The sequence below is a fragment of the Balaenoptera musculus genome, chromosome 17 (assembly GCF_009873245.2).
Source record: "Balaenoptera musculus isolate JJ_BM4_2016_0621 chromosome 17, mBalMus1.pri.v3, whole genome shotgun sequence".
Taxonomy (NCBI): Eukaryota; Metazoa; Chordata; class Mammalia; order Artiodactyla; family Balaenopteridae; genus Balaenoptera; species Balaenoptera musculus.
In genome coordinates, this window is record NC_045801.1 from 16,409,383 (window position 1) to 16,420,109 (window position 10,727).

The window sequence follows — 10,727 nt, forward strand, 5'->3', positions numbered from 1 at the left end:
CTAGGTTCTTCATGACTTTTTTTTTAGATTCCATATATATGTGTTAGCATACGGTATTTGTTTTTCTCTTTCTGACTTCACTCTGTATGATAGAGTCTAGGTCCATCCACCTCACTACAAATAACTAAATTTCGTTTCTTTTTATGGCTGAGTAATATTCCATTGTATATATGTGCCACATCTTCTTTATCCATTCATCTGTCGATGGACACTTAGGTTGCTTCCATGTCCTGGCTATTGTAAATAGAGCTGCAGTGAACATTGTAGTACATGACTCTTTTTGAATTATGGTTTTCTCAGGGTATATGCCCGGTAGTCCCACACAGCTTTTAATTTTTTTTTTCTCAGTAGAGGGAAGAAAATTCCAACCCTGGGCAAAAAGATGAAGTCATCAGGATTTCCACTTCACCAGCTCGTTTCTCCCTTTCCCAGGCCCCTTCCCAAAACAGACGAAGGTCTGGTTTTGTTTATAGTTTGAGACTGTTTTAGTATGAGTGAGAACATGACTAGCAATTGCAGGTTTAGTCATTTATCTCTAATGTGAAACAAAAGACTTTGTATATTTAACAGGCATTTCAATTTTTAAGATCCATTAAAAAGTATGGAAACCCCTTCACCACTCCCCACTGCCCCCCATCCCTTCATTGAGTCATTAATAATCACTTACTGGGTCCTGTTAGGGGACAGGCATTGTGTGGTTGCCGTGGAGACACTGGTTACTGTGGAGTTTATGGTCTAGTTGTGGGTGGCCTGCAGGATAGAGCCCAAAGGGACCGTGGTTGCCAAGCCCCTCACGACACAGCCTTCGGCTCCCAGGGGCTTCTCGTCTTTCCCCGCTCCCAACCTTTGAATGTGCCCTATTTGTCACCTTTAGGCTTTCAGGCCAGCAACTCAGCCTGGAACCTCTCCCCACCCACTGCCCTCATGTGGCTAATTCGTATTCGGCTCACAGGTCTCCACCTGGTATTCGGCTCACAGGTCTCCACCTGGTTTCAGCTTCCAGAAATCTTGATCCCCAAGCGGTGGTAGGTTTTGCGCTGTGTTCCTTCCCTGCTCTTTGACCCCTGTATTGGCCCTTATTATGCTGTCTTGTCATAGCCTGTTTGTTTTCCATGAGACGCTTTAAACTTTGTAAACTCAGGGACTAGGACTGTCTTGTTCATATTTGTATCCCGAGGGTGGAACACCTGGCATCTCGCCAAATGTTTGTGGAGCAGAATCACTGAATTAATTGGCCAGCGTCTTTGTTTGCACAAAAGGTTAATGCCCCAAAGGTCTGACAGTGCTGAGGCAGTCCGCTCAGAAACGTTGCCCATTTCTCTTTCTGTAGCTGAAACCCCTTCCTCCAGTTCATCTAGGCCTCCTGGATATGCCCTTTTCTCTCTTAGCTTCTCTAGGTTTCCCGTCTAATCCTAGTGCCCTTCTAACTTTGCCCAGACTTTTAGTTTGCAGCCCCTTGGCTTTCCTCCCAGACCCACTATCAATGCTGTCGTGCACCGCCGAGTGGTCCCCGTGGATCTGCCCACACCCTCACTCCCGCCCCACCTCACTCTCCTGGCAGCCGCGCGGCCACCCACCTGAGAACCCAGCCTCCTGTACCTCGATACCCCAGCTGTAACGCAGGGCAGGAAAGGGCAACCCAGGAAGAATGGGCATCTCTGGGTGTCATCACACACAAGTCATCTTGATCATTTCCAGCACAGATGGTGAAGGTAATTAACTGAGCAATGATTATGGTAAAGAAGTCTTGAGCCTGCCTCGTAACCCCACCCTCTTGTTGATGAATGAATCACTCAGAAGGTGAGCAAATGTGAAGCACAGAGATGTCTGTCTGCCCTCCAGTAGGTGGGGTGGGACCCAAGGGCAATTCTTGCCTCTCGTGACTCAAAAGGCCTGTCTTCAGTGTTTTCTCCCAAGGGGGGGTGGCCATGCCCAGAATTTGAGCTGATGAGAGTCCTTTGTCTTTTATATTCTTACCCCCCTGCAATCTTATACTATAGCCAAAGAGATCTTATACAAATAAAGATTGCTCTCAGAGTCCTTCAGTGATTTCCCCGAGGCCTGGGAGGCCCCGTGTGGTCTGGCCCTGGCCCACTTCACCCCAGCTCACTCTGGTTTCTTCTCATGTCTTTGAACTCGGCAAGTGTCCTCCCACCCAAGCCCTATGCCCATCCAGTTACCTTTACTTGGAACACTCCTCCCTGTGGTCCCTCAACCCTGCCATAAACTTGCCCTTCCTACAGATCCCAGCTCAAAGGTCACTCTCAGACAAGGTGATTCTGAGTCCAGACTTGCTCAGGTCCCCCCTTTAAATGTCAGAGCGCCTGCTTTTTTATTCCCCCCGCAAGGTGCTTAATGGAATCGTAATTGAATATTCTTTGTATGAATCCTCCTCGCTAGCTCATAAGCTCCGGGACTGTGTCTCTGGTTTGCCCCTTCATGGCGGAGCTCAGCTTCCTGGACATGCCGTGACTTCTGCCCAGTGCTGCTTTCCTGGAGCCCCAGGCACTTGAAGAGACAGCCTGAAGCCCGCTGAGCCAACAGCCAGTGCCTACAGAGCTCCACTGCCAGCGCCACAGGTGTCCCCCCCGCCCCGGCCTGTGAGGTACCACATTCTACAAAGATGTGCTTCATTTTAGGAAAACCTAGGCTAGAAATCTCTCTGAAACAAATCCAAGGCCGCTGTTTATAAAAATGATTATTTTAAATAGCAGCTTTCTAGTGCTTTTGAAATTTCGTCTATAAAAGTAGTTTATACACGACTTTCCAAGGTCTTAATCATGAAAACAAACAAGCAAACAAAAACCAGAGAGGATTATACAAAAGAATCCAAAGCTCGAGAAACAGTGGTCCTGATGAGGGGCAGCCTAGGGCTGCCCCAGTCCTGTCTTTGTGATCGAAGTGTGTCCACCAGGTGACTTTGCTAATGAGGTCAGAGAAAAAGGACAGGCATTTGTCTGCTTGGGGCTCACTGTTCCTTATCTTTTCCTCCTTCCTCGGCACAGAATGACTTGGTCACCTAAAACTTTGATGTTGTGTCTGCTCAGCCCTTGAGCTGACGACCACCCTGCCCCCCATCTCTGGGAACCTGGCAGCCATATTTGTCTTCACTGACCCAAATGATGGGAGAGAGGAAGCAGGGTTTACCTGACCTAAGCTGAGCCAATCAGAATCTCCCCTAGAGATGTAGAAATGAGTCTTCTCGTGTCTGAAACTGGGTCAAAACCGGGGCATGGCTGTGTTTGCCAAATGGACTGGGGGATAGAGCAGGTCTGCAGAAAGAGAATGAAAGAGATGCCCAGAAAGGGGCAGAGGGACAGTCTCTGTTCTGCTGCCTCCTGATTCCAGGCCCTTCCTGTTCTCTAGGCCCAGCTACAGTCTTGGCTGAGACCTCCACGAAACACCTGGAGTGAGGTAGGCAGAATAATGGCTCCCGAAGCTGTCCTGATCCCCCAGGGTGTCCTAACCTGTGAATACGTTAGGTTACAATGCAAAGGGGAGTTAAGGTTGCTTATCAACTGACCTTAAAATAGAGAGTATTATCCAGGTGAGCCCAGTGTAGTCACTGAGATCTTAGCAAATGGAAGATGGAGTGTATTAGGACTTGCCAGAGAAACAGACCCAATAGGTCTGATACAGATATATGTGAGAGGAGATTTTGTATAGGAATTAGCTCAAGTGGTTATGGAGGCCAAGAAGTCCCACCAGCTGTCTTCTGCAAGCTGGAGAACGGGGAAAACCAATGATACCATTCAGTTGAAGTCTGAAGGCCTGAAAATCAGGGGGCTGATGGTATAAGTCTTGATCTGAGTCCAAAAGCCCGAGAACCAGGAGTGCCGATGTCCAAGGGCAGAAGGTAGATGTCCCAGCTCAAGCAGAGAGCGCAAATTCATCCTTCCTCTGCCTTTTTGTTCCATTCAAACCTTTGACAAATGGATGATTCCCACCTGCACTGGGGAGGGTGATCTTACTTAATTCACCAGCTCAAATGCTAATCTCCTTCAGAAACACTCTCAAGACACACCCAAAATAATGTTTTACCAGTTATCTGGGCATCCCTTAGCCAGTCAAGTTGACATAAAATTAACCATCACACGGAGGCAGAAGGAGTGGGTCAGGGTCAGAGAGATGCTGTGCGGCTGGCTTTGAAGATGGAGGAAGAGGCCATGGGCCAAGGAGTGCAGGCGGCCTGTAGAAGTTAGAAAAGGCAAGGAAACAGATTCTCTCCTAGGGTGTCCAGGGGGGGAACACAGCCCTGCTGACACCTTGATTTTAGTCCAGTGAAACCAATGTGGGAATTCTGAACTAGAAACTATAAGGTGATACATTTGTGTTGTTTTATGCCATGATGTTTGTGGTCATTTGTTATAGCCGCCATTGGAAACCAATATACAAAGTAACCTACCCATAAATTAAGATTGCTTGAGCTAGTTTCAGTATCTGCTACTTGCAACCAAAGAATCCTGGTATGGACCACTTGGGTCCTTTCAATCTTGGTTTTAGAATAAGACATTGTGTCTCAGAAGGCTATTTCTTTTTTAAATGACATTCTTTTGTAAAACCTTGATAGAGCATCGTTGTAGGAGATATCAAAGATAAGACACAACACCTATTTTTTTTTTTTTTTAGAATTTATTTTAGGCATCACCTTTCTCCAGAATACTTCCTGTCTCTCTAAGTCTCAGCTTGGATCCCTTTCTACGTGCCCCCTTAGTACCCTGTGCTTAGCTTACCTGTGACATTCCACCTGTGACACGTTTAACTTTTCTGTCCTTTTCATTAGGTAGTGTGCTACATGAGGATAGTGACAATGTCTCCTTTATCTCTGAATCAGCAAACATAGCCCTTGATACATAATCAACCCAGGGCAAAAGCTGAATGATTTTACTGACAGTAAGGCAATCTCTATAGAAGCTGGAGGGAGATGAGACTTTGAATGGAATCCCTAGGGAGAAAGACCACAGAATTGCTTTATCCTAAACAAAAGGTGCAAAAGTTTTCCTACTCAGGTGTGATCCACAGGTGAGAGAGAGATTGTAAGTAAAGAGTCTAAGCTTTGCTATGAACAAAGACTGCTAGGTGTGCTAGAGAACAGTAAGGTTGACAGAGAACCAAGGACTTAAGGTCGTTTCTCATGCTTTGCATGGCTAAAGGGGATCAGTTTTCTCCTAGTAACTGAGGTTTTTTTGGTTTTGTTTTTTTAAAAAAACAAAGTTTCAGAATATCATTGATCTGTTCTTATAACTGGTGTTAGTCTTCAGAATTGGAATGACTTGAATCAAATGGTAAGGACTTCATTTCTGATTTCATTAGTAATTACCAGGAATTCATAATTCTGTCTCTGGCAAGTCATCTAATAGAGCCCAAGTTTGTGGAAGGGCCTTGGCTTGGTATCATGGACTGAAAAAGCTTGAGAAACTCATCTTTTTTTTTTTTAATTTAATTTAATTTTTTATACAGCAGGTTCTTATTAGTTATCCATTTTATGCATATTAGACAACACCTATTTTCAAGGAGCTTCCATCTCTAGTAGGCGTAATAGGACGTCCACATAAGTGGCAAATAAGGGTCAGGAGGGAGGACTTGACAGCGCAGGAGTGCAGAGGAAGGGGGTTTTCATGAAGGTGGTAACATCTGAGCTGGACCTGGTGGGGGGCGGGGTTTGTAGCAGACTCGGCAGAGAATGGAAGGCAGGCCTGCGAGGTTTCACAGTCGAGGGATGAGAGCAGTCAAGGCCTGGAGGACATGAAGGCTGGTCATCCAGGTTAGCGGGTGTGAAGGGATGTGGTGGGTAATGAGGCTGGGCAGGTAAACCAGCATCAAATTCTGGATGATCTTGAGTGCCTGGTAGGGAACTTGACTTGGCGTGGGATATACTGAGCTATGAAAAGTCTCTGAGCCCGGGAATGGATGGTTTAGGGTTGTGCTTTAAGCTGATAAAGCTGGTTTCACTTCCTGCGTGTTAAACAACCTTTCAGCTTTGTGCAATATGTGTTTTCTGGGTCTAGGAGATAATGAGCACTAACGTGGAGGGTGGAGGTGAACGCAAGTCACCGAGATGTCCCAACGCTTTGGGGAATTCACACTGTTGCAGAGTTTGTTACCCTGAAGGGCTTTCCCACCTAGAAAAGGCCAAACTCTTGACAGCTTTGCCCACTGCCCCTCCTGCCTTGTGCGCAGGTGAGTCCTCCTCACTTTCAGGTCTCAGCTCCGTCTCTCCTTTGCCCTCATTCCCTTGTAGACCCAGCAAACCACCGATCAGGGAACTGCAAACGCTGGAGGCAGGGAGGCTCTTGGCACCATCACATAAGCCCTCTGGGAGCTGGGACACTGCTGTTTCCACCCACGTGGGCTGCCCAGCCCCTGGCATACTGGGGGACAGGGTGGGGGGCAAGTGTGTGGTTAAATACATGAATTCAGGCCCTTTGGGAATGGAAGCCAGGGCTGGCCTCCAAGGACGGGGGATAGAATCATTCAGCCAGGGGACTCTGCACTGGATGCTGCTTCATACCGTGCCCACAGGGAGGGCTCCCAGAGCAGCAGTGCTGGCGCGCCTCTCACAGGAGCTGCGCTGGGAGGACAGCACAACTGTGGGCGTTGGGGGGAAAAATCGGGGAGCCGGCCCTGGGGCCTTTCCACTTTAGGGCCACCATTCTCGAAGAACAGCCGGCCACCAGAAGCAAGCACTGGCTCTGCTGGTAGAGGGGAGCAGTTTGTATCGAGAAGGGCCATCTCCGGAGGCCCAGCTGAGGTGACGCAGGTGTCTGCTGTCCTGCAGCGGGGCCGGGGAGTGTGTGGGGGCGGAGGGCGAGCAGCTGCAGGTGGGTGTACAGAGCCGGGGCTCCTCTGGCCACGTGGGCCGACGTGGGAGGCCTGCCTCTTAATGCCTGCATTGTGTTCCCCTAAAAGGCATACGTTGAAGCCCTAACCCAGTACCTCAGAATATGACCGTATTAGGAGATAAGACCTTTAAGCTCCTGGCACCAAAATCTGTATTAGTCAGGAATCTCCAGAGAAACAGAACCAATAGGATGTGTGTATCTACAGCTGTATCTGTATCTGCATCTCTGTATCTGTATTATCTGTCTATATCTATAGCTACTTATGTACAGAGAGATTTATTATGAGGAATTGGCTCACACAGTTATGGAAGCTGACAAGTTCCAAGACCTACAGGTTGAGTCGGCAAGTTGGAGACCCAGGAGAGCCAGTGGTCTAGTTCCAAAGACCAGCAGGTTCAAGCCCCAGGAAGAGCCAGTGTTTCAGTTTGAGTCTGATGGCAGGAAAAACCTATGTCCCAGTTCAGAGGCAGTCAGGCAGGAGGAATTCTCTCTTACCTGGGGGAGAGTAAGCCTTTTTGTTGTATTCAGGTCTTCAGCTGATTGGGGAGGCCTACCCACGTTAACAAGGGCAATCTGCTTTACTTACACTACCATTTTAAATGTTTATCTCATCCAAAAACACCCGCACAGAAACACCCAGAATAATGTTCAGCCAAATACATGGGCACCCCATGGTCCAGTCAAGTTGACAAATAAAATAAACCATCAAAAGTCCATAGTTTGTCAGCTTCATCTCCTTAAGTTCGTAATCCAATTTGACTGGTGTCCTTATAAGGAAAAGAAATTTGGACACACAAAAAAAGACACTAGTGATGCGTATGGACAGAGGAAAGACTACCTAAGCACACAGCAAGAGGGTGACCATCTGCAAGCCAAGGAGAGAGGCCTCAGGAGAAGCCAATCCTGCTGACACCTTGGTCTTGGACTTCCAGCCTCCAGAACTGTGAGAAACGTCTGTGGTTTATAAGCCACCCAGTCTTTGGTATTTTGTTATAGCAGCCCAAATGGACAGGTCCTCACCATTTCTGAAAAGTCAGGGGAGAGGCCTGGCTTGTGCTCTTCAAGATCACAGGGAAAATGAGGTTCAGAGAGCTTGGGGGTTCCTCGTTAGCAACCATTTCAGTGGGTGCGTCTAGAAACTCTGTTCTCAGAGCCCAGCCCACCAGCCTAGAAGGTGTCTGTGTGAATTTGCCTGGTGTGGTGAGCAGGCAGTGGAGGAAGGTGGCCTTGGCAAGCACGCTTGTGAGCGCTGGATTCCAACCTCCCCTCATGTTTGGCCTTGTGCACACGCTGCAGCCTCATGCTGCGGCCACCTCCTCTGGGCCTCTCCGTCCACTCAGCCTGGCACATCATCGTGTGGACACCGTCACTCACCACACCCTGCAGAGGAGTGAAGTATGGAGCCCCTGGGAGGCAGCATGTCTATCTCAGTGGATATGCAGTGAACAACCAGGAAAAAAGGTCGTTTATACTCGTACATGTGTCTGCAATATTTACATTCTCTGATGACAGTTTTTCTGACACAAATACGCTCTTCAGGAGGAAGCTGAGAAAGTGAGTGACAGTTTCTCTGTGTCCAACAGCTTTTTGGACCGAGTCCAGAAAATGAAGCACGTGAAGATGCAGCTCTGGCACTTCTAGGCCGGGCCAGCAGAGCCAGCAGAGTAGAGGCAGGGAGCCCAGGTCAAGGTGAGGGGGAGTGCCGGTCATCCTGGGGTGTCTGAATGTTTGAGCCCCTCAGGAGCAAAGCTCCTTGACCAGTCAGTTAGCAACCATTGTGTGCGGGACCATCCATGGGGGGCCTGCAGAGATGCCCTCGGCCTCTTACCGGACAGATAGGGAGATAAGAGATCAGTGTCTGGTGAGGACCAAATGAATGCCACAGATCATTTCTAGGAGAGGGAGGCCTGGGGGGAAGGGATGGTCATTCCAGTCAACACCCCAGTCCTGGCTGATAACCGTACAGGTGGGTAATAGGATCCCTGATCCCTGGTTGGGGACTGTGGTTCCACCGTGTCCCCCCCCCTGAACATGACCATCATACAATTTCTTTCATTCTCTCACGTTCTTTTATTTTTTGGCTGCGCCTCACGCAGCTTGTGGGATCTTAGTTCCCCATCCAGGGATCGAACCCGGGCCCTCGGCAGTGAGACCGCGGAGTCCTCACCACTGGACCACCAGGGAATTCCCATTCTCTCTTTTTTTCACGGTGGTGGTTCTCGTGGGGGCCGCCCCCAGCTGACTCTGGCGTTCTCCAGGACAGATGCGAGGCTGGGTCTCTTTGCCTGTTGCTGAAATCTGTTTGGCACACGGTGGGCACTCCACTGCTGTCACTGAATTTCACACTGTAGGAGAGACTCTGTACGTCTCAGGACGGCCCCCAGCAGGCAGGCCTGCCAAGGCAGGTGCAGGTGTGAGTCCCGCCTGGAGCAGAATTAAAGCTGGGGCAAAACTGGGTTTGGGAGGATTGGAAACTTGGATAAGGACTTGGCTTTGGCTTTCAAGCACTGCCTTGCCAGGTGTGTAAAAGCCACGTAGTCCCCTGGTGGAAATGGTGTTTTGGGACAAGAGCCCAAGGCTGGGGGCCCTGGAGAGTCCAGTCCCACAAAGGAACGGCCCAGCCTCCCATCAGTGGGTCCCGAGATTTTCTTAGTGAGGCTAGGCTGGATCATGGTGCAGTAAGAAACAGCAAAAGTTTATTTCTTGCTCATACCACTTAGCCAGTGCAGGTCAGTGCGGTAGGCATGTCCTGTTCTTTGTAGGCTCTTAGGAACCTGGGCTGGTGAAAGGGGCTCCATCTTGAGGTAAGGCCATCTGCACCCAAGTGCTTAAAAGCCTGGAAGCAGTCCTCAACACTTCCGCTCGCATTCCACTGGCCAAAGCAAACCACACCTAACTTCCCAGCCGGCTGGGATCACGAGGAAGTGACAAGGTGCTCAGAGGAGGAAAAACAATACTCACAAACCCCTAAGACGACTGCAGAGGGGAAACTGGCCGGTGGAGGAGGAGGGCTTGTTCTGGCTGCAGGCCCCCTGTCCACCCAGACTGAGCCGGACGCAGGGGCAGAGCCCATCTGTGGAGCTCTTGGCACCCCAGCAAGCTTTACCTTCCCAAAGCTTTCTCGTCAGGCTGTGAAATCAAGCTTAGGACACTCCACAGCCCTGGTCATTCTAACATCATGACGGCCGTCATCAGGACTGGGGCTTAAAAAACTTTCAGGAGGGGCTTCCCTGGGGTGCAGTGGTTAAGAATCCGCCTGCCAATGCAGGGGACACGGGTTCGAGCCCTGGTCCGGTACGATCCCACATGCCGCGGAGCAACTAAGCCCATGCGCCACAACTACTGAAGCCTGCGCTCTAGAGCCCGCGAGCCACAACTACTGAAGCCAACGTGCCACAGCTACTGAAGCCCGCGCGCCTGGAGCCTGTACTCCACAACAAGAGAAGCCACCACAATGAGAAGCCTGCGCACCGCAACGAAGAGTAGCCCCCGCTCGCTGCAACTAGAGAAAGCCCACGTGCAGCAACAAAGACCCAACGCAGCCAAAAATAAATAAATAAATAAATAAATTTATTAAAAAAAAAAAACCTTCAGCAACCAAAGGGCTTTTGTTGTTATTGTTGGATTTTCAGGAACTAAGGAAGAAAAAGGTGAAGTGAGGACAGAAATACAGTTTAAAACAAAAGCAAAGATGCCTCTGCCTCTGCCAGGAGTGTTGGACAAATACAAACAGGGCTGGGCTGCAGGGAGATGCCCTCTGCAGAGCGCCACTCGGGATGCCATGTGCGTCAGGATTCAGAGGCCACCAGGAGGAAGGATTGTCCTCCCAGCCTCTGCAGCAAAGACAAAGCTTCTGAGCCGGAGAAGGGCAACAGGAAGACATTT